The 24,680-nt window shown below is 37.6% G+C and overlaps 1 pseudogene; it reads left to right on the top strand.

Moving 5' to 3' along the window:
• The first annotated feature begins 5,292 nt into the window (after positions 1–5,292).
• Positions 5,293–5,867, top strand: LOC101629297 (annotated as a pseudogene).
• The last annotated feature ends 18,813 nt before the right edge of the window (positions 5,868–24,680 follow it).

Below are 24,680 nucleotides of genomic sequence, written 5' to 3'. Positions count from 1 at the left end.
TCCCTGCCACTACACACCTACCAGGCTGAAGAAGACAAGTGGTTTAGAAGTTAACCACTGCATTCTTAGAGCAGAACATTCACCTCTGCCATTTACATACCATTCCTACTTTTTTTTACTTCTAAGTATCCTTTTTTTTTTTTTTGGAGGCAGAAGTAAATAAAGCCTCAACATTCAGTTATTCAAAATACTGATTGTGAGACTTTTTGACCCGAGGATCCTCTATGTGGGAGTCAAATAAAATAGCTCTGGGTAAAAGAAAACATACATGTTATTTCGCACGGCTTCTCAAAACACAAGTTCAAGCCCATAACCCCTCACTACAATACCGGTATTTACAGATGCTAAGATGCTATTGTATCCCTAGGAGGGGAAGACTCTTTCTAGCAATCCCAATGATATACCCCTTTACCCGAGCATTTAAAAGCTAAGTAAATCACTACCATCCTTCTGAGTTCTAAGGTTAATAGAAAGACCCTCCTTCAATGGCTTCCCCCAGGCTTAAAGTGGACATGTATGCTAAAGCTTAGTGGTCTGTAAAAACTTTAGATTCCATACTCACTTCTGTTTCTAAAACAATCTTAGAAACCTGCATATACTTGCCAGGGTTTGTCAAGTTCTCTTCAGTGCCAAAACCGTGTCTAAGGGACATGGATGGACAGCTCTCAAGAAGTTGACCATAAACATGGCTGTATACTATAATAACAATCTGGAAACTTAGATGCCTATTGTCCTCTGTGTCCCCCTAAAACTTTGTATTTTACAAAGTAGGAAATTAGACTAGGATTGTGTGGTGCCACGTGTAGAAAGTCATTTTTAATGTTCTAGTGAGTTCATGCTTGGAGTGTTACATGAGGTTTTTCAAGGCTGAAGAGACACTGTCCAGAGCAACGGAGAGCCTGAGGAAGAGCTTCCTATGTTCTTATCTCCAGTCACTGCTGCTTTGTCTATATATCAAGTTTCAACTTGTTCTCTTGGCTACCCCTTTGGCATTCACCCATCTCAGCCGTTGGCAAGCTTCCAGTTCCTGGTTTTGGCCCACTCTCTTTGCACAGATTGGGATCCTGCTCAAGTTTTCAGATACTAACCTGACAAGTCCCATACTTTTGATCTGTCACCATCTAGTTTGAATGTCCTTTCCAAGGATAGTTTTTAAAACTGATGGAACTACTTTATGTTTCCTTAAAGTTTCCAGTTGCATTTTTTTAAAGATTTGTTTTATTTACAAAACTGGGGTGTAGGCTAGAGGTGCGGGAGAGGTGAGAGGATTCACCAGAGACAGAGTGGGGAGTAGAACAGGCAGATTGACTGAAATGCACTGCTGACGGGAGCAGCAGTTGAGACAGGAGAGGTTTGCTAACCCATGTGGATCAGCTCCCTGGCTGGCTCTTGCTACAGTGGCAGGAGATAGATTGATAGTGCTGTCTTTAACTCCTGCACCAGAAGGGAGGCCCTCTAGCTGCATTTTTGAAGTGCTGTATCTTTTCACTTGACAGATTTTTAGACTCTATACCTTAATTTTAAATTTAGTAAATTTCTCTTCAAATAAAGATGAGGGGAGACATCTGTTTAATAAAATTCAGTACCTTTTAATGAATAAATTCAATTTAAAAGTTTAATGAGTGAATTTTAGAAAGATATGAAATACATTGACATAGAAAAATGAGAAAATTAACTTATGCATCATGGTAGTTTTAAATGGGACTTGGGCATTAAATGAGGGACAGACAGCTGTACTATAGTAGAATAAGCACTGAAAATTATCAGGACACTTATATTTCTGTCCCAACTCTGCCATTTTCAAGGTGAGTTATCTTTCCTAAGCATCAATTTTTCCTAAAATAAGAATATTAATATTTAAACCATATAAGATGTTACTTATAATACTGAATCCTAGGAGAGGTAAATGTGTTTCTTTGGCTCCTGTTCTAATGTCCTGGAAAGATTCTCTCCCCATGTATTCTGAAATTCATCAGGGGAAGCCTTCTGTGTGTGTCACAACTCTGAAGAAAGCTCTCACTGCAAACTGGGACCACACAGCTGCCTTCGTGAGTGCCTCTAACCACGTGGCTAACACTAACACTTCCAGGAACCATCACCCTTAGGCAGGGCTCGGACAAAGTCTACTTGCATCATGATCTGTGAGTACTGCATCTCTTGAAGAAAGCCAAATCAGAGGGGCAAGTTGTGAAAGATTTTATTCAGCATCACTGCAATAGAGGGAAAGAGACCTTAGTATAGAACTGGGCCCAATTACAAATACACCATGGACAAGTAGGGATTTATAGACACTGACAAGAGGAAGGTCAGAATTACTGAGTATAAAGGAGGATTCTGATTGACCAATTTGACAGGATTCTTGCTAAAGACAGGGCAGGGTGTCCATCAGATGCCAAGTATGGAAGACAATGCAGGTGATCCTCTTCCCCACCCCCAGCGGGGAATCTTATAAAACTGACTTAGTAGATTCTTTCTACTACTGGTTGTTGCAGATTTAAAAGGACAGATACCAAAAGTTCAGGTTTTGAGAGTTTAGAGGAAGTTGACTAGCCTTTAACCAAGGACTCTTCTTACTTCTCATACTGAGAACTGCTCCATTTACCAGGCCCTATTGCACCCCAGACACCCCTATTGCTGCTTCTCATAGCTCTTCCTTCTTCGCCCATTAATCTCTGCCACCAGACTCCAAGGCATGTCTCACAAATGTCTCTGTCTTCAAAGGAAACTATAGTGAATGTTTGCTAAACCCTCGAGGGATTTAAGGTAAAGAGACCTAACATTTCTCATGAGAGAAGTAAAGCAATACTGTATGCTTTCTCCTCTCAGGTGTAGTCCCCGCAAAATTCCCAGACAGGATTTTTAAATTAAACAACTCTTCATTATGATTTGATTTACTACTCCTCCCAAAGATATAGTCACGTCCATGGACACAGAACCAAGCTAAGTGACAATGTTAATTTCCCCGTTTATCTTAGGGCCAAGCATGTAAACGGTCCCATCTTCTGCAGAAGCTGCCCTAATCGCTCCTATGAGGACACTCCTGGCCGGCTGCCTCCTTGTTCTTGCATGTTCCACAGCCTATCTAAATCCTAGTTTATATGCACATCAAAGTCCCTCAATATACACACAAAATGTTCTTAATAAAGATTAAAAGAGTGATCATAAACTATTTAAGAAGAGAAAAGGATTTTCCTTCCGATAGCTTCTAATGCTTTTAGGAATTCCAGATTATTATTATAATTAAGCAGCACTTTGTTTTAAACTTGCTGGTTTCCAAAATAAGCATACTGTAATAAATGTGTTCCTACATCTCCCTAACTTGTACTGTAAAATAAGGTTATATTTCTTTTAATTATCCAAGTCAATTTCAGGCAGTCTACTCTTATGCTGTATTCCATTTCCCAAGTGATTTCTGGAAATCTCTGAGAATTCTTAGATGTTCTACAACTCCAACCTGTGGTCTCTGTTTGGTTCTGTCATCTCTCTGGGCTCTCAACCTTTGCAGGTCAAATCACATCATCACGTCACTTGGTTCTCTATGGTCTGCTCTCTACCTGCCACGCCAGTGTTCTTCAAGCTGGGACATAAATCCCTTGGTGAGTTCTGAAAATGTGGCTAGGATGCCAAAACAGTGATTAACAACACTTCACTGAATACTACAGGTGCAGAAGAAACCCAAGTTCCAGTGTTGCACAGGAACTCATAGTAGAAAGTATGTTTTATAGGAATTGAGCACAACTTAAGGGTCATCGCTTAAAATTCCAAGTGGCTCCAAACAACAGTGACCGGCGTTAATCTACACCAGCTTTCACCTCTATCATATTTGGTTTTTGGTTATTTCCCTATCTCTAAGCCTTGTCTTAAGTCTCACAGAGTGGAGGGTCTTTGCTTTCCCCTACCATCTGTCCTGGTAAAATTATAGGCTGGAATATTTGCTTCTTCCTAGAGAAGGCACAACCCTGCTCAACATAAAGGCCTAGAAAGAATAGTAGCAGTTAAAGGAATATTTCCTGAGCTATACATTACTTAATACCATGTGGGGCATGTCTTTGGTTCCTCCAAAACCTTTGGTTATATAACCATTAGTCTAATTTTGCAAAGATAATGAAATACAGAAAGAAAAAAAACCACACACATACATTTGCTTTTCATTGGTGAACAAGTACAAGATGTCTCAGCCTCCCTTCAGATTTCAGAAGACATCACAATAACACCCCATGGGTGCTTATTTTATGGTGGAGTAACTCAAAAGTGTTACAGGTGGCTTTCCAGAAAAAAAAAAGTAACAGTTTTAAAACATGCTTCTGTATTTCCTGAAACTCAAAACCTCTGTAACTAATGAAAACCTTTTCTCTCTTTTAAAATATTAAAGGTCTTGGTTCAACAGGTATTTAGGGATTTAGTAGGACCACTTATTATGATTATTTATAGAAATAATATTCTATAAACGTGTGAAATCCTTCTGCATTTCAAATAGTGTGCTTGGTGATGATCCTATAACATAAACAGGACAGAATGGGACCTATGAGCTAGAGAACTCATGGCCTAACAAGTGTCACCTCTGTTCTAATTATATTAGCTCATTGAATACATATTATGTCTACAATTCACTGACAGGGAGAGTTTTACCATTTTATAAAACAAGAAACAGATTTAAAGAGATTCAATAACCTGTCCAATAAAATGAAACTGACATATGGTAAAGCTGATATTTAAAGCAAAACCATAACACTATGATTATTTAAAACCCACAGAAATAGAATGTTTTCTTCTGAGAACAACTATTAAGTTGCAGATACCAAATAATTCTGTTTTGGTCAAATTTAGATCAACTAACTAATGCTTATGATTACAGTAAAGGTAAACTCAATATTAAATTCTCTCTAAAAATCCTGGCTGCTAATAATGTCAGCATTATGTCCCAAGATGGCTAATCTGTGTTAAGAAATGTGGTAAGCATAGCTCAGGTTTAGGAAAACCCCATCACTTTTTTCTTTATTATAACCCATCAGCTATCTTTCCACAGATTGTACCTTTTAGCATAGAACAGGCATTCAATTTCTCTTATTCCATATACTTTACACAGTTTTTAAAATTTAAATACATGTGCATTTATGGGTATGGAATATATAAATCCAATTATTTTAGTGCTATATAATAAAATTTTTTAAATTGAAGTTTAAAAATGTCTTCTTAGTGTTGCCAGACCTAGTAAATAAGTTAAAATGCAGAACATGTAGTTAAATTTGAATTCAGGCTCAGAGGAGAGAACAGTAGGGGAGAAGTACAAAAATGCAGAGCAATAAAACTGTTCACTTGGAGAAGAAAAACCATACTCCAAGGACACATTATAAACATCCCCACCAGCAATAGCAGCAGCCACTGCAGCCACCGCAGCCACCGCAGCCACCGCAGCCACCAGTCACCAGTAACTTGCAAATGGGCACCACACCGCAGCCCAAATGAACATCTGACTATCAATGTGAAGAATTTTAGGAAACCCAAAGAAAAGACGTTTACCCAAAGTAGCTGGATCTTTGTGGGTAGTTATCCTCCTGGCCTCACTTGGGAGAAAAGGAGAAAACTCTTTGAGAAATATGGGAAGGCAGGCAAAGTCTTTATTCTTAAGGATGAGAGCTTTGGCTTTACCTGCTTGCAAATCAAACCCTAGGAGAGACTGCAAAGTGAACTGAACCACAAGCCACTGGGCTGAAAGTAGCTGTGTGTACTCTGTGCTCGCCACAGAGCATCCCTCATGGTCTGAAACCTTCCTCAGCATGTGTTCAATGAGGTGCTAGAGGAAGCCTTTTCTGGGTTTCACCAGGGCTGTTGTGATTGTGGATCATCCAGGAAGGCCCACATTTTAAAAGACACCATTGAGGGCCCTCCCTGGTGGCGCAGCGGGTTAAAGCACTGCACTAAGAAGCTTGGGCTACTTCCTCATGAGTTCGATCCCCGCCTGCCCTGGAGGAGATCCACATGGCACAGCAGACCTCTCCTGACCTGCCCGCTGCTCCCCTCGGCAGTGTACTTCGTCGATCTGCCTGTTCTGCTCCCCACTCTGTCTCTGGTGAAGCCTCTCACCCTCCGCATCTCTGGCCTGTACCCAAGTTCTGTATAAATAAATAAATCTTTAAAAAAAAGAAAAACGACACCATTGAGGGCCTCCCTGGTGGCACAAGTAACCTGTTAAGTCTCAGTGCTATGAAGCTATCTGTAGCCACTGCAGCACAAGTTCGAGCCCTGCCAGGGAGGTGGCCCACATGGCTCAGCAGACCTCTCCTCACTGCTCCCCTCAGTAGTGAATTTCAGTAGATCTGCCTGTTCTGCTCCCCACTCTATCTCTGGTGAATTCACTCCCTCCCTCTACCTCTCCCCATCACTGGCCTACACCCCAGCTCTTGGATGCATAAATAAATAAATGTTTAAAAAAATAATAAAAGACACCATTGAATTTTCCAGGTAACTAGCCACTTGGAGTGCTATATAACTAGCCACTTGGAGTGACATATACAGTGAAGGCTCCTTTCTGCTACCACATTCCCAAGGCCTGTGACCATGGGGCCCATCGGCCACTTAGATGGCTAGGAGGGACTTCCAGAAAGCTGGTTAAAACCCACATTTTTGTAAGGGACAACAGTAGTCACCCAGGTTTACAGTGCTGGCCTTGAGTGTGAGTATGCCAGGCCGTGGGAAGCACCAGGAGATGGCAAAACAGCAGGACCACGTGGACCATGGTCCATATCAGGAAACTGAGCAGAAATGGCGGTGAAGGCTGCTTACCAGGAGCACCAGGTCATGTTAATGTAGAAGGATTTGATGAGGCAACAGTTAGAACTGCAAAGGCTGGAAGAGTTATATGATCAAGAAAAGTTAAAAAGAAGGCAACAGAAGGAATACAGGCACCAGAAGAGGGTCGTGGTGACAACAGGCAGGAATGATGCAGGGATAGCAGGAAGGACTCGAGGAAACCAGCCTAATGTGGGTGAGCAGGATACACGCTGGACCAGAAAGCTGAAGGGGGTGCTATGGGTCATGCCCAACTCCTGTGTTGGCTGGTACCCCAGATCCCCAGACCCTGCTGCTATGATGCCAGATGGGTCTTGGGGTTGACTCCACCACCAACTGAACACTTTGGACAAGCTGCTGCAAATGGAAGGACCGGGGTGACTGGTGGAATCTATCCTGTATTCTACCATGCAGTTCTTAGGGTTGAATTTGCTCCAAACAAACTTCATTGATATTATTAAAGTGGCAGTCTCCAGTTTTCCAAACCTTTAAAAGAAGAACCCTTTTCAGACTAGCCAAGTTCTACCCTGGAAAAATGTTCGGGATTCCTCTCAATAGTCAGATCTTCCCCACCTGTATACGCTTCCTAGTATGGTGGAAACAGAGGAGCCGGGAGGGGTAGGAATTAACAAGTTGGTTCTGAGTGGTGTATTTAACTAATCAATGCTGTGTGGTGCATTCCTGAAGTCTGGTGAGATTGCTGAGAGCCTTGGGGGAACCAAGACAAAATGGATCTTGTTAAGAGCCCTAGTAATCTTGATCATTCCATGCTTTGGTCATTCTGTTCTTTTTGCTTTCTCATTCTTATAGCCCCTGATCCCCAAGACTCTAACACAGATACACAAAAAACAAACAGCACCCCCAGTACCATAGTCCCATCGCTTCACTCATTCCCAGATGTGATGTGACCACCGCAGAGGTCACAGATAACATGCATAGTTTGCCACATCCCATATATTTCCATGGTGTGTCTTTAAGAAGATATTTTTGCTTAGATATTTTCATGTTAGCATTTTTTTAAAGATTTCTTTATGCATACAGAACTGGGGTACAGGCCAGAGGTGCAGGGGAAGTGAGAGGATTCACTAGAGACAGAGTGGGGAGCAGAACAGGCCGACTGACAAGTACATTGCTGAGGGGAGCAGCGGGCGGGTCAGGAGAGGTCTGCTGTGCCATGTGGGTCACCTCCAGGGCAGGGATTGAACTCATGCTGGAATGGCTTTAGCTTCTTAGTGCTGTGCTTCACCTGCTGTGCCACCAGGGAGGGCCCCATTTTAGCATATCTTATCTTAAAAAGAAAGTTTACCTTAGCTTGCCTCCATTTTTTCCTTGGGTAAGATCAGCCCAGGAAAGGCCCTTTTGTATCTATGACATGACTGTCCCACAGCTTTTCTTGACAGGCCCAGTATGGTCTTGGGAACAGTGCTGCAGCTGCCAAAGGTCAGTAAGTCACTCTCAGCCTTGCCTAACTTAGGTGGATTGCTGTGCATTTTTTTAAAAGATTTATTTATGCATACAGAAATGGGGTACAGCCGGAGGTGCAGGGGCAGTGAGAGGATTCACCAGAGACAGGATGGGGAGCAGAACAGACAGATTGACAAAGTACACTGCTGAGGGGAGCAGCAGGCACGACAGGAAAGGTCAGCCGTGCCATGTGGATCACCTCCAGGGCGGGGATTGAGTTTGCACTGAAGCAGCAGGCTTGACTTAGTTTCGCAGCACAGCGCTCCAACACACTGCATCACCAGGGAGGGCCCTGCTGTGCATTTTTATTGGTATACCAAGTTTGATTTGCCCCTAACACCTCTGAAGTTTTTCTGAGATGGAGCCGTAACTCAGCACCAACTTTTAAAAACATGGTTTAAGTATTTTTGAATTCTAAAATTCTAAAAATATTTTGGAATTCCAAGTGACTTTTAGTATATGTATGTACTGTATTTGAGCTATACTTTTGTAATATATCAAAACTATGTAGCATGCAGACCATATTCTATATTACATAGAAAATTATAATGAAAATATATAATAAAAAAATATAAGATAAGCATTATAATGCTTATCATAATTCAAATTTAACTGGGTGCCCTGTCATTTATCTGGCAGCCCTGTTATACAGACAGCCTTAAATCTCAAAATTGTTTGCTTTTACATTGTCTACTGGTCATTTCAGGGTACTCCATGAAAAATGATCACTTGTTCCATTCTACTTGGAAGTTCCTCGTACATGCCTCATGCGTGAATCACTTAAATTGCTAAATGGCTTGGTAGGCCCCTGATAGTTACTTGCCATTACAGAGATTTATAGCATATGTGGACCTTGATCTGAACTATAGTCAACTCAAAAACTGTCTATGATACTCTGTTATTTTCTGCTGTGCCGAAGCCAAGGTAATTATGGATTGCTCTGGAGGAAAACACATCCATTGATTTTAAGTTGTTTTGGGGAATGTTAATTTAATGTAAGTTTCCTTCTGCCATGACTGCGACTTTCATATATTATACACAACAGTTGGGTAGAAAACAAAATGCCTTTTGTTGAGAAGTCTGTTTTGCTGTTTTTGTTTGTTTAGCTTTAAGGAGGCAATTTGGGGAGAGGGTTTGGTGAAAAGCAGAGGAAGTCAGTGGAGACTTGAAGCACCGTCTTTCACCTTAGGTCACTGAACTTCTGAGGCACAGGTTAAATTTTGGTTTGAGAGTTTTATTTGCCTAAAGTAGCCATCTCAGCAGTCCACCACAGACGAGACAGAAACATGAACGCCCTTTTGTCACTTCGCTGATGTTGGCGCTCAGGACCTCATGAAACCAGCTCCACAGGAAAGCCTAATATTTGAACTTTTCACTTTTGGTTCGTTTTATTAGACAGCAGTGAAAGTTAGCCTTGTACTAAATGCTGAAGAGAAAGCATAAAGCACCCTTATTTTAATTAGCCTTTGTATTCTCCTTTCTCTTCTTTTTAGCTAGATTTTTAAAGGACTATTGCTCCTTAGTTTACTTGTCTGCTATTGGATATATTTGAAAATATAGGTGATAAGGAGAAGGAAAATAAAGCGAGTTAACAGGGAGACCACCCAAGAAAAATGTTTTTATATGCTATTAAATACTTTCCAGTCTTTTAAACCCATTTTTACTTGTGACCTGAACAGACTAGAACTGAATTTCTCAAATATTTAAAAAAAAAAAAAGAGGGCAATAGTCTGTGTCCAAATTCTTCACAGAACTTGTGGAGGAATTCATAATGTGTTATAACATTTTGGTTATATGCTAAAATGCTTCTGTATAAGTATATTTTAATAAGAAATTTTTTAAAAGAAAATTATAATTGATTCTTCATTCTTTTCAACAGAAAGCAGCAAAAGGGCACTTCTAACTTAAATCAAGAGGGCAATTATGGTGAAAGATAAGGGTCAGAAATGAGTCTACCCAAATCTTTTATTTAATTTTTTAATCTTTAGTGTCAGCATTATAAAATTATGTGTATATATGTTTATATATGCATATATAATCTCTAAGAGATTATTCTTAAAAACAAGTGCTTTCCTTACATTAATGCAACATTGCCTAAAATTCTATGTGGCTATTCAAACTGACTCACTGTCAGAAGATCTGTTGACTTCTGTACAATCTACACATCCTCTCTCCACACAGAGGAAATTGTTATAATGGATAATTCATTTAAATTGAGCAATTAAAAACAGACATATTTAAGCATCTACTATTATATCTCAAAGGCTACTTTTTCAAAAGGACAAAGATGTCAAAAGAAATATTTGAAAGGAAGTGTGACTTCATGGTTTGTGTGGGGAAAAAAGTGATTCTTATCCTAAGGAAGATTTTGGTTCACTATACAGAGCTGCCCACAAACCATGGAACTCTCCTTTGAGCTTATGGTTTTGCTCCTATTCCAGGAACCCGGGGATAACGTGAGTGAATACTCTGCAGGTAATTTTAAATTTTCAGAAACCATATAAAAAACTAAAAAGAGAAAATTACTATGCTATAAACATTTTTAAAGAAAAGTTTGCTACTCTCCTATAAATGTTGCTATGTGTGATTATAGTTAATAAATGAATGGGGTTTTGACCTCTTAAGGTTTTGACTTTATACAACTAGATAGATACAATGTTGGGAAGCAGCCCTACCAGACACTTTCTAGAAAGAAAGCAGCTAACACCTCATTAAATGCACTCAACTTTATATTCCTCAAGTCACTCACAATTCATTTACTCAAGAAACATTTATCGATCATGTTCATGCACATGCTTTATGCCAGGGCTTCTCAAGCTAAGCATGTTGCTGAGATAATTCTTTGCCCTGGAAACTTTGCCTTGTAGAACTTTGAACAGCATCTCTGGACTCTACCTTCCAGACACCAATATCACCTGCTCCTGCCCCAGTTGTGATCAATGAAAGGTTTCCAGATGTTGCCAAATGTTCCCTCAGGGGAAAAATTACCTCCAGCTGAGCATCAAAGGACAGATTCTTGAATGTTATTGAACACAAGACTCATTTAAGATGCTGATTTAAAATATGAGTTGCTAGACCTACCTCTTAAGATTTAATTCAGCAATGCTAAGTTGGATACAGTAACTTGTTTTTTTTTTTTTTAAAGATTTATTGATGCATACAGATGCATACAGAACTGGGGTTCAGGCCAGAGGTGTGGTAGGTGAGAAGATTCACCAGAGACAGAGTGGGCAGCAGACAGGCAGATTGACAGAGTACACTGTCTGTAGAGTAGTAGCGGGCAAGTCAGAAGAGGTCTGCCACACCATATGGGTCAGCTCCCTGGCTAGGGATCAAACTTGTGCTGTAGTGGCTTCATAATGCAGTGCTTTAACCCACTACGCCACCAAGGAGAACCTGGTAACCTGTGATTTGAACAAGTTAACCCCAAATAATTCATATGCAAGATATATAGAGAGGGCAACTTTTAAAACATTCAGCATGGGAGAAGACAAAACTTTTCATTAAAAAGTGTGTAAAGGAAGTTATCTTATATGTGTCTCATGAGACTCTAACACTAAAATTGATAGCAAAAAGGTTTGAGGTAAGAAATATAAATACCTACTACAGAAGTTTAGAAAACACTATCAGCTTTCTCAAATTGGTGGAAGTTAGAAAACTATCACATTGTGATGTTTGATTCATGAATGGGATTTTTACAGATAGTTTGAAGAGAAATGGAAGTTCTCAACAGAATAGAGGGCCCAAGTAAAGGCAGACTGAAAAATAGTAAGTAATTAAAATTAAGATCTGTGCCCTCAAAATATATTTTGCTACAAATAAGAAATGTATCTTGTACTAGGCAAAAGAAACCCATAGCTAAAATTAAAACACACCTAAGTGTGAGAAAATAGTTGCACACCATACTTCTGATAAAGGACTGAAAGTAAAGATATAAAAAGAACTCATAAAACTCTGCGAAGGCAAGACAAACTAATAAAAAATGGCAGAAGAACTAAAACACTTTTCCAAAGAAGATAGTAAACCAACTAGCGGGCATGTAAAAAAATGTTTACACTAATTTATTATTTGAGAAATACAAATCAAGTTCACAATGAGATATCTGATATTACCTGAGCAAATGACCTATAGCGAAAAGAAATCCTGGTGAGCATGTAGAGAAAAAGAGAATCCTTGAACATTGCTGGTCCAGCCCTCATGGAAAGAACTACCAGTCTGCCATTCAACCCAGTGACTCTACTATAAGACATCTATTTGGAAAAATTCAAAAACTCTAATTCAAAAGAAAGCATGAATTTCCATGTTTACTGTAGTGCTACTTACTATAGCTAAACTATGGAAACAACTTAAGTGCCCCAGAACAGATGAGATGAGTGGATCAAGAAATTGTGAGATATATATAGATAGATAGATCTATATATATAATGGAATATCATTCAGTAATAAAAAAAAATCATGTCTTTTGTAGCAATATAGCTGTATCCTGAAAGAATAATGCTAAATGAAATGAGATAAGGAGAAAGATAAATAGTAGATGATATCATTAATATGTGGACTAAGTAAGTAGTCAGATAAAGACAAGCTGAAAAAATTAACGCTCAATAGCTGACTACAGAACTGAAGCACCAACATGGGGAAATCATTTTTACTTTGCAGTAAAACTTGTTACTAGCCCTTCTTTTTGGAATACTAATCTTACAAGGTAAAGGATTCTGTTTTTTTTTAAGTACTGTAAATAGCCATTTCCAATCCCTTCATACTTGTAATATTTCTACTGAAAAGTCTGCTGACAGCTTAGTGATCTTTTATAGGGTCACTTTTTTTTTCTCTTGATACTTTTAAAATATTGTTCTTGTCATTTGGTTTTCAAAAATTTTTATTATAAGGTGCCGTAAGTATTTCTGTCTGGGATTATTTTGTTTGGAACTCTTTGGGCCTCTTGGTTCACAACAAATGGTTTGTTGTCCAGATTGTGATGATCTTTACCAATTGTTCTTTAAATTTTTTTTTTCCTATGGCTTTTTCTATTCTCCTTCTGAAGCCACCATGATAAAGATATTTTTTCTTTACTTTTTAAAAGATTTTACTTATTTATGCATACAAGAGCTGGAGTATAGGCCAGAGGTGCAGGGGCATTGAGAAGATTCACCAGAGACAGAGCTGGGAGCAGCATAGGCAGATTGACGAAGTACACTGCAAAGATATAGGATTCATAAAACTCTGCAAAAGCAAAACAACTAAACTAATAAAAAATGGGCAGAAGAACTAAAACACTTTTCAAAGAAGATATTAAGTCCCTAGCAGCACGTAAAAAAATGTCCACAAGAACTTATTATTTGAAAAACGCAAATCAAGTCCACAATGAGATATTATCTGGTATTATTACCTGAGGAGAGCTCAGGAGTGTCAGGAGAGGTCTCCCAGCCATATGGGTCACCTTTGGGGCTGTGGATCAAACAAACTCACACTGAAGCAGTTGTAGCTCGCTTGCAGTGCTGTGCTTTGACCCACTGCACCACCAGGGAGGGCCAATATTTTTTCTTTAAATAATCCTAAAGGGCTCCTTCTTACACTATTTCATGTAATTATTTTTTCCCTCTTTTGCTTTACTTGTGTGTTTTTGAGTTTGTCATTTCTTTCCATTGCTTCTTCTGTCTACTGTTCAGGCCTTCAATTATGTGTGTGTGTGTGTGCGTGTGTGTGTGTATAATATATATATAAATATTTTATATATTTTTTAAAATAATTACACTTTATATATTTAAAACTTTGTTCTTAGTTGTTTTTCTAATAGTAACTAACTCACATTTTATTTCTCTTTATTGTCAGTTTTTTTGTTTGTTTGTTTTTAGTTCCCTAATTGTTGTTTCAATTACTACCTTGAAATCATCTGTCACTTCCTGCAGTTCTGCTGGGTTGGGGCTACACTCAGGATTTTGCTGCAACATTTGTGATATGCCCTTCATATCTTTATTTTTAATTTGACGGGCTATAAAGGAGTAAAGGAGTGAACTCATACTGTTTTCTGTCCACTGTTGAAGTAATCTGAAGGCTAATATTAGTAAGGGGTAAGTAGGTATAAAAGGGCTGGGAAACCTATGGGGATTACAACTAATATGGAAGAATGCACAAATGATGTAAGAATAAACTATTATATTATTTAAAAAAAAAAAAAAGGCTGGGGAAAATAGGACACCAGTGTACAGCCTTCAGTAAATTCCAGCTTCCTACTTAGGTGGTAGATATCCACAGTGACCCCCTCCTCCAGGCCAGCTCCCCAACCTCAGTGTCTCGAGTGTTTCATCTCCCCTTCACTCTATGCTACTTGTCAAGCACTAGCTGCAGCCCTAGGCATGAACTGCAGTTGGTTGGAATCACAATCCAGATGCTGCTCCCTTTTCTCTTCCAGCACAGGGCCTTATCCTGAGCTATTGGCTCCTGTTAGCAACAGGTGCTCGAACTCCTTTGTTCATGTGTTCCTTTGCTTTGATTTTAGGTTTGCCATGAGGGATGGCAGTTGCTACAAGTAGTAACAGCTTCTATGAGGATCACCACTTTGCAAATTTAATATTGAGAGAAGATGTAGGCATTAACCAAAGAAGGTGCAATTCTCACGACATTCCTTTTATAACAGTCCCATAAAAATGTCAAAATTATGCAACAGTAATTCTTATTAGAAAACAGTTTTCTTCTCAAACTCATACTAGCTACTACCAGAAAACTTCCTGCTGAAAAAAATAATCATTTTCCTTACTTGTTTTCATTTATAATCTCATTTTCCTTAAAGTTCTGCAACATGAGTTAAAAGATATAATTCTAAATGTACAAGTTTTTCCCTAAACTTTTATTATCTTTGCTACAAACTGAAACAAAATTTCAATGCTAGCCAAATTGTCATCAAAGGTACAGAAACAATAGGGTATTTTAAAAAAAAAGTCATTGGTTATAAGTTATAATGAAGTAAATGTTAATACTAGAAAATAAAAATCATAATATTTGAATGGCCTATATTAATTTCTTGCCATTATTTCATGATTTTTTTTCTAAAAAATTGTTTCTCCGCAATAGCACTCAAGGATACTGCCCATTATTTATTTTGATTGTGTGAAAATAATTCAATCTTTTCTATAAAATTCATTCACAAGAAACTAATTTTCAAGTCATTCTATAAAACTGCTGAGCATGGGAGGTCATGAAAGTAGAATCACAAATGATCCTTTGCCTTCAGGCTACATAAAATTGCTGAGGAGATAATGTTCAGATATAAGGTGGCCAATAACAAAGTAATCCAGGATAAGTAGTTCAGATCTAACTTTGGAATGGCATTTGAAATTTTAGAAACTAGTGTAGACTAAAGTAAACACATTAAAAGTGAAATTAGGCTGATGAAGAGACGTTTAGAGAAAAGAGTATATTAATCAGGACAGGTCTCAAAGAAAACTTCAGAATAAAACGTGAAATTAAAAAAATGGAAACCATATAGCACAGTTCACAGTGTGTGTTTCTATATCCTGCATTACAGGAAGGTCAGATGCTTGGTATACTTAAGAGCATCCTGACTGGCCAAGCTTATGATAGTGGAGAACCATGAGGTGTTGTGAACAGATAAACAACACCACAAATTAGTATTCAAGATTGCCACTTGGATAGGGAGATAGAGGAGTTAGTTTAAAGGCTGACAGGAGAAAGAGGAGGGTAAGTGGCAGAAAAATCAGTTGGGACAACTGAGATGGAAAAACACACAAAATAATGTAAAAATAAACATATTATTCAAAAGAAAGATATAGACAATAAAGAAAACTATAAATAAAAAAAATCAGTTAGGAAACTATTACACTAATCCAGGAAGAAGGCCATGAAGTCCTGGAATAGTTGGTGAAAAGTGAGGGAGGGAGAAATGGTTGTAGTTTCATCAAAAAAATGAATGAATGCATAGGACTAGGAAAATTCAGTAGATATATGGGGTAAAGTAAAAGGATGATGAATTAACTCCAAGTCTAATCACAAGATCCTAGGACAGTTGCGTTGACCTGCAGTCATCCAAATGCTTTCCATCTACCTTGTGCTCACAAAATTTGTACAAAATATTCTGACTACCACATTTGAGAATTTGTTTTTTGAGTCACAGAGCTACTGTACCAAAAACCTAGATTCAGCAACATTAGCAATCTATCTTTTGAGAGGTAAAGTTTATAATCTTCCCAATCAGGATATTTTACAGATAATCACCTCTCTGGTTAAGACTTTTTCATTACACACCTCCATTTATTCATAATGCCATTAAAAATGTTCAATGTTCACTCCTGAAACTTATCCTGCACTTCTCAATCCAACAGTAGAGTCAATTATATGATTGCTTAAACATCAAAGCTTCCTCACTAATGTCCTTACCAGGAGACAGAAATAGGCAGCTCTTTCTCTTTGGTTGAAGCAAATACCTGTGTAGTTCAAACCAGCATAGTGTACATTCCTGTGTGATTTTATGTGTTTGATTATTGGCAGATGGAATCTCTGCTTTTCCCATTGCTATCAGTGTGTGCAGTGCACACCCTGTGCAAAGCAGACCTGTTTTGTTAAGCAGAAGTCAGGGCTCACTGCCCTGGGACAGCCCATTTCTTGGAAATGCTAATAGGATCTTCAGTTTCCCTTTTTGAGGTGAACAAGGAAAATACTACACTGGGGAAATATCAAAGGATTTCCTGACATCAGCTAAAGAAACAGGTGCATAAGTATTTGATTTGATAAAAAGGGGGGATACAATGCAGGTGCCACAACCCAAGTGTATCACTTCTTCTATAACAATCTCGATGGTCCACTCAGAAAACTTCCATCCTCAGAGATCATAGTAATGGTAATATCACAGACAATAAATCTGAATGCCTGAAATGGAATTCAAGTTGCTTCGCAATCTAGACCCAAGTGATCTTTCTGACGATATTCTGCGCGACACCCATTCAAGAACTTGCCAAACTAAGCCACTTGCTCCCTGACCCTCAACCCAAGCTCTGTGCTTTCTTCCCATTTAATCCAATGTTCAAATTCTTAGCATCCTAAAAATCCTGTTCATTTACCAAGAGTAAAGACTCTCTACTTCAAGTGGAAATCAGTCATCACTTCTTCATTGTGCTACCCCAAGTTACTGTATTTTTCTAGTTCTTCCAATTTCTACTTTGATCATGGTCAATTATCTCCCCCGTGTACTGTATCAATGTCTGGTTAATTTTTAAGTTTTCCAGCACAATGTGCTGTATCTATGACAGAACTGATACTTGGTGTGAGAAGATTTAGATGAAGTCTACTGTTCTGTAGCTGTGTCACCTGGCTCAAGGTCCTTAAACTCTGACAAACAGTTCCTAAATTTCAGTACGTGTTTTTAAGAGTTGATGAGGATGACAGTGCACCCACCATCCATTCTACCACCACAGAACATAGTGCTTCTTCCCCTTTTTGTCATTACTCCTCCCCAAAAACAACCTCCTTCCCCTCCATGGTGCTTCAGCTCTGTGGCCAGCTACCAAGGGTGAGTTTTTCAGCTTGTCTTTATTTCAGTATTTAGCTACCCTATATTCCACATATTAGTGACTCCATCTACTATTTATCATTATTCTTCTGACTTATTTCACTTAGCATTATCCTTCTATCTCTATCCATGTTGATGCAAATGGCATGAGTTTATCTTTTTTATAATCTTTTTTTGATTGTTGAATAATATCCCATTGTATATATATATATATATAACAAAACTTTTTGATCTACTGATCTACTATGGGGCACTTAGGTTATGTTCATAGTTAGCTATAGTAAAAAGCACTGTAATAAATGTGAAAGTATATGTTTCCTTTTGATTTGAAAGTTTTTGAATATTTTTGATAGCTGCCTAGGAATCAGATTATTGGGCAAATGTTTAATGTTTTGAGATTTCTCCATACTGTTTTCCATAAAGGCTGGACCAGCTTGCATTCCCACCAATAGTGTATGTAGGTGCCCTTTGCTCCACTTCCTTGTCAGGACTTGTTTCTGGTCCTTTCAGTAGGGCCCATTCTCACAGTTGTGAGATGGCAGCTCGTCATGGTCTTGATTGCATTCATTGCTCTGATAAGTGACCGTAAACATTTTGTGTGCCTGCTGATCATTTTAATATTTTCTTTGAAGAAGTTTGTGTGTAGTTCTTTTATCTATTTTTTGATTAGGTAATTTTGGTTTGTTTTAGAGAATCTTATAAGTTTTCTATATCTTTGATATCAATTCTTTGTGAGATGTATGGTATGCAAGTGTTTTCTCCCATTCAGGGTATATTTTCATTTTAGTTGTGTCTTATTTCACTGTAAGGAAGCATTTTAGTGTGATGTAGTCCTAGCTGCTTATGTTCTCTTTTGTTTTCCTTGCTGCTGGGGATGAATATCTAAAGGCATTGCTAAAGCTTATGTTATAAAAGGTTTTCCCTATATTTTCTTCTATGTATTTTATGGTTTTAGATTTTACATTCAAGTCTTTGATCCATTCTGAGTTGGTGTGAGCTTGTGGTCTAGCTTCATCCTTTTGCAAGCAGTGATCCAGTTTTTCCAACACCATTTATTAAGAAGGGGAGGCTTACTCCAAAGTATATTTTTGGCTTCTCTGTCCTACATATGTGGGTTTAATCTGGGTTCTAATTTTATTCTACTGGCCTGTTTGTCTACTTTTATTGTAGTGTCAGGCTGTTTTAATTATTGTGACTTTGTAACATAGCTTGAGAAAGAAGGTTGTTTGGGGAGTTCTTCCTTGATTTGGGTTTGTATTGCGATATATATTTTTCCCTCTTAATACTCCTGTAGAAGGTTGCAAAGCTTATGCTGGTATGGGTAGATATTGGTTTGGTCCTGTGGTTTCTGCTTCTCTGAGTGGGAGCTGACATGGACTTGAGAGGCTCTGGCAGTTCTGGCATCTCTGACATGATCTGGGGCTTCAGAAAGTTGCCAGACCTCTGCTGGTCTTAATGGAGGTTAGTGGTATCTTGTGGATATTCAGTATGTTTCTGGCCAATCCACCTTTCTCCCTGACAAGGGTCCAGTGCCCTGTAATGCTTTTTAACATATATCCTTTTCTAACTTTTCAATTATCAAGGAATATCTCATGGGTTTCATTCATTAATCAATTATTTCGCACTATTGGTTAAATTGGAATATATAGAAAACTTTGTAATTTTGTATCAATTTTTAATTGCCAGATAACTTTTATTGTATATGTATATCTGTGTTTGTATATATAATGTATTCATATATGTATACTTATGTATATGTATATATTTTTTATAATATAATAGTTTATTTTTAAATCATTTTGTACATTTTTTTTCATCTCCATTGTAATCCCCGTGGGTTATGTATATATTTTATTGTATGTTATTGTATATGTATTATAACCCATACCATTTTATAATGCATAGGAAAGTTGTTTAGTATATTCAACCACAGTTTTTAAAATACTCATATCCCTTGACCCATTCATTCCATTTCTGTGGAACGCCGTAAGGAAATAAACACAAGGACATTAACCTTAAGATAAATACTGCATCATTATTTGTGCTGAAGAAAAATCCAAAATGACTTATATTTGCAGAATAGGAGAATGGGTAAGTAAATAATATTTTAACTCTATGAAGGACTAATATGCAAAATAGTGCTTAAAGACTTTAACAACACAGAAATTAATTCTCATGTTATGTTAATTTAAATAAATTCAAGTAGAAAATTTTACATGCATAGACAGGAGCTGGAAAGAAAATAGAGCTTTTGAATTAGACATTTTACTTACCACTAAATTCTATTTTCATTCCAGGAAGAAAGAAAAAAAATCAACCCTTCTCCCCAAAACATATAGAGAAATATTTGCCTGAACACATACATATAATTATTTTAAAGACTAGAAATTTTAGCTAAACAAGAATTAGATCCCAGCATTTTACATAATTGTGTGTTTCTGAATAACTTGTTTAACTTACTCAAGTCCATTTAATTTGTAAAATAGTGATAATGTATAGTCACCATCTTCATGCTTTTTGTGAAGACTGATACATTTATTGTGGCTACACTAAATAGAAGTATGTGTTTTAATGTTGAGCCACAATGACAGAGCAGTAAACACATGCAAACATATATACACACACAATACTCAAATCAATATAAAAAAGGAAACTTGAAGTCTGGTAATTTAGAAGTAAACTTTCAAAGGAAAAAATAGAAATTTTTAAGTTAGTATTAAAAATTTTCTCACATAGTCAAGAACATTTCTCATGACATTTTCATGAAATTTCTTCATAGTCCTTGTATGTACAATTTGAACAAAAAAATGTAGGTATAAAAAGTCAAGGATCCTTACTCAACTTACTCTTTCCCTTCCTAATAATTCCTGCTTGAGCATTATTTGTAAAATATGGAATCAAACTAAAAGCCCACCAATAAACAATGGGATAAATTGTGGTATATTCTCAATGGTGTGTGTCATTAAAAAAGTGAAATAGTGCCTTTATGCACAAAATAAAGACTTTTAAGTTGATTGTATTACGAGATATCAGTCAGAAAAATGTAAGACAATTACCAGATGGCTTCACTCATTTGTAAACTCTAAAAAATCAAAGAAAACAAGCTAGCAAAATTCAGCCAAAATAACACTTACATGGTGAAAAATAAAGTGGTCACCAGCCAAGAGCAGAGAAGAGCGACATGGAAGGGAAATGTAATAACATATTGGCCCTCACATATTGAAGGGTGAGTGAAACATGAGCACGTGTTGAGCTGCAAAGTTCTCAGCCCCAAATTATATACGTATACAAATGAATGGCAAATGAATGAAATCTTATTAAAAAATAATTTCTGCTTGGAACTAGCCTGAGATGACATCAAAGATACCTGAGAGCAAAACTGGGCTCATTGTCATGTCCTATTGACCCCTGAATAATGCTCCCAACCACCAAGCCAAAAATAGATAGATCGCTCAACTATTCTTTCCCAGTGTAAGGTACCTGGCATATATAATCCTAATAGAAGTCCATGCTGGGCCAACTCACCACTGCCCCTCCCAGCTGGCAATGTGGAAAAGCCCATGACTGTGGTTTAGCTACCAGTTGTTTTGAGGAATGAATTTTATGATGCCACAGGCTTCTGAGCCAAAATACTATGGGATTGTAAAAGGGGAAAGCTTCACTGAAAGCTGTCTCCATATAAATGTAGTTTAAAGACCAGCAGAGGGAAAATGAGGGCATCTGCTGTTTTTTCATTATGATCAAGTGAAGCCAATCGGCAAGTTGAAATCTTGTAAGTCCTTTTTAAGTGGCAAATCCCAAGGTACAACATATAATCCAGGGAATTTCCAGAATTCATATCATCTGACTCTGACACAGTAAACATATTTTGGGGTGTCAAGGATGGCTAAGATTTCAAAGTAGTTTTCTCTTCATATGGCACTTGCTTGCCTCATGGCATATGCTATAGTTCTAGATTTGATAGAAAAGATGCAGAAATAAAGGACCAGATCTGGTGTCTCTTTTGTGACTTTCTTTTAAAAGATTTATTTATTTATGCATATAGAACTAGGCCAGAGGTGCAGGGGCAGTGAGAGGATTCACCAGAGGCAGAGTGGAGACAGGCCAACTGATGAAGTACACTGCTGAGGGGAGCAGGGAGCAGGTCAGGAGAGGTCTGCCATGCCATCTTTTGTAATATTTTTATGCTGACAATTAGTTTCCCTCCCCCCATTATGTTACAAACTCAGCCCCCATTTCCACTCCTGACTATGTACCTATGGTGTTCCTAAGAAATTAGACCCTTGTAATGCCATATCTAGAGTGAAATGTAGTGTTCTATGCCTTCTCTTTTTCTAATGCTTTATTAGCACTCCTATTTTTGAAACAAAGCTCTGCATTCTAACAATTAAACCTGAATAAACAATTGATTGCACCTAAGTAGAATTTATTTTTTCTTTTTCACTGATGATCAAATATAACATGAATGACGTGATAAAGACAAGGAGCAAATGCTTGTCTTAAATTAGGTCAAGGTGTTTAGTGATGTCCTAAGGATATAGCTGACAATTTCACAATATTTATTCAAAAGAGCTTCAAGAATCAATAAACTCAGATGATTTCAGTGGTAATAAAAACATGTGTAGGTAGTACTCCTGATTAAAATGAACGATTAGTTATACTAGTCATTTGTGAATCTTCCTACTCTTGCTTGCAATCAGACCCAGAAATGCTTAATTTCCTTAGCTGTCAATATGTTGAAATTACCAAGAGAAATGTATGGTATAAATTACTAAGAAAATGTGAGGTTCCTATATTGTTTATAACTTATACTAGAAGAGATTTGTACCTTGTGAAGTTGATTCTTTCTACCATTTAGAAAGGAAGACAGAAAAGCCGGTAAGAATGACAGTGTTTTTATAAAGTATTGTAAACTGATCTGAATTTTGTATAAGATGGTTAGTATGTGGGCTTAAGAATGTTAAGGAGCAAGCAGAAGTGGAAATGTATCTGATAGAAAAAAATGGGTGGTGATAAATTAAGTGGGAGAGAAGGTTAAAGTAACTAATATAATCTTAAATTAAGCTCATGCTATAATATATTAAATATTGCAACTTAACAATATTATATCTTTGTCTCCTAAACCAGCATTTGGGTAGTGGGGTGGTAAAAGAAATGTGTATGAGAGGAGGCATGCATAGAATCTACAACTGCTTCTGAAATGGAAGACAGTTCTCTCACAATCCTCTAAAATATTATGCAATATTTAAGACATATACAGGTCAAAGAATAACATACATAGATTAAAAATGTAATACTACTATGATAAAATAATGTTACCCTCCCAGACTGAGTCACCCTCAGAAATAACCAATATTCTGAGCCCTCCCTGGTGGTTTAACGGTTAAAGCACAGCACTGTGAACCTAGCTGCAGCTTCAGCAGGAGTTTAATCCCTGGCCAGGGAGGAGACCCTCACATGGACCAGCAGTCTTCTCCTGGCTCACCTGCTGCTCCCCTCAGCAGTATACTTTGTCCAACTACCTGGTCTGCTCCCTAATTTGACCTGGTGAATCCTCTCCGCCCCCCCATCTGCACCCCAGGTGAATCCTCTCACCTCTGGCCTACACCCCAGTCTGTATGCATAAATAAATACATCCTTAAAGTTAAAAAAAAAAAAAAAGGAAAGAACCAGAATCCTGACTTGAGTGCCTGTTACTTCCATGGACTTCTTTATTATCAGATCAATTACTATAAGGCCATTAAAAAACATGTAGTGCTGTTATGTTTAACTTTTTTTTTATGGAATGCCAAAATTTTAACTTATCTACCACTGTTAGTTCTAAAAGTTCATTAAAAATTTCTTTTAATGGGCCCTCCCTGGTTGTGCAATGTGTAAACTGTATTCAGCTCAGTGCCAGTTCAATCCTGCCCCCACATCCCAGGTACAGCAGATCTCTCCAATCTCGCCCGCTGCTCCCCTCAGCAGTGTACTTCATTGACCTGCCTGTTCTGCTCCCCACTGTCTTTGGTGAATTCTCTCACTGCCCATGCACCTCTGAACCCCAGTTTTGTATGAATAAACAAATCTTTAAAAATATTTTTAATTTCTCTTAATGATGTACTGTTGATTTACACCCTTGTTAATATTTTGACAGTATAGGATTGCTCACCTCAGATGTGGTCACTATCGCTCTCCCACCACCAAGATCCAATAGTTCTCCACCACAGTCCTTTGTGTACTAATCGACCCAACTCCATTCTCATCCTGGAGTCATTTTTAATCTACCTACTGCTTTAACCATGTTTTTAAAGTTTAATTTAATTTATGCATAATATATGATGGTATCAGGTATAAAACTAATGACTTGATACTTGAATATATTGCAAAATGATCTCCATTATATGGTGACATCTGCCACCATATTTCAATAACCCTATTTTGTCCTTTTTTCTTTCTGTACCATCATCACTAGAATTAAGTTTGAGGAATGATTCCATGTCCTCCGCAGCATTTATAATTCACATACTTTTAAAATTCTGAATGTTATGTTAATTTAAGGTATTATGTTAGAGATAAGTAACATAAAATTCAGAAATGAACTCCTAGCTCTATTCATCAAAGAATAAGTTTAGCAGCTCATTTGTACTCCAGAGCTCATTTTGCTAACTTATCAAAGGGTAAACTATATGTGAATTATCTCCACTGCCTTTCCAACTCTAATCTTTATCCATTTATTTTATTCTTTTCCCTCTGCATCAATGAATAGACATACTGTTGCCATTAACAAATTTTCTCTCAAATTTCTTTTGTCATTGTCTTGAAACTATCACTAGCCAGTTAAAAATGATGTTTCCAAATATTTTCCCCAAAGTATAAACTAAACCTACATTCAAAAAATCATTTCTTCTCAATTTGGTTCAAGTAA

This window comes from Condylura cristata, unplaced genomic scaffold (assembly GCF_000260355.1).
Source record: "Condylura cristata isolate star-nosed mole 26May11 unplaced genomic scaffold, ConCri1.0 scaffold00012, whole genome shotgun sequence".
In the NCBI taxonomy this organism is placed as follows: domain Eukaryota; kingdom Metazoa; phylum Chordata; class Mammalia; order Eulipotyphla; family Talpidae; genus Condylura; species Condylura cristata.
The sequence above is the reverse complement of the archived record's forward strand: the minus strand, read 5'-3'. Positions and strand labels throughout refer to the sequence as shown.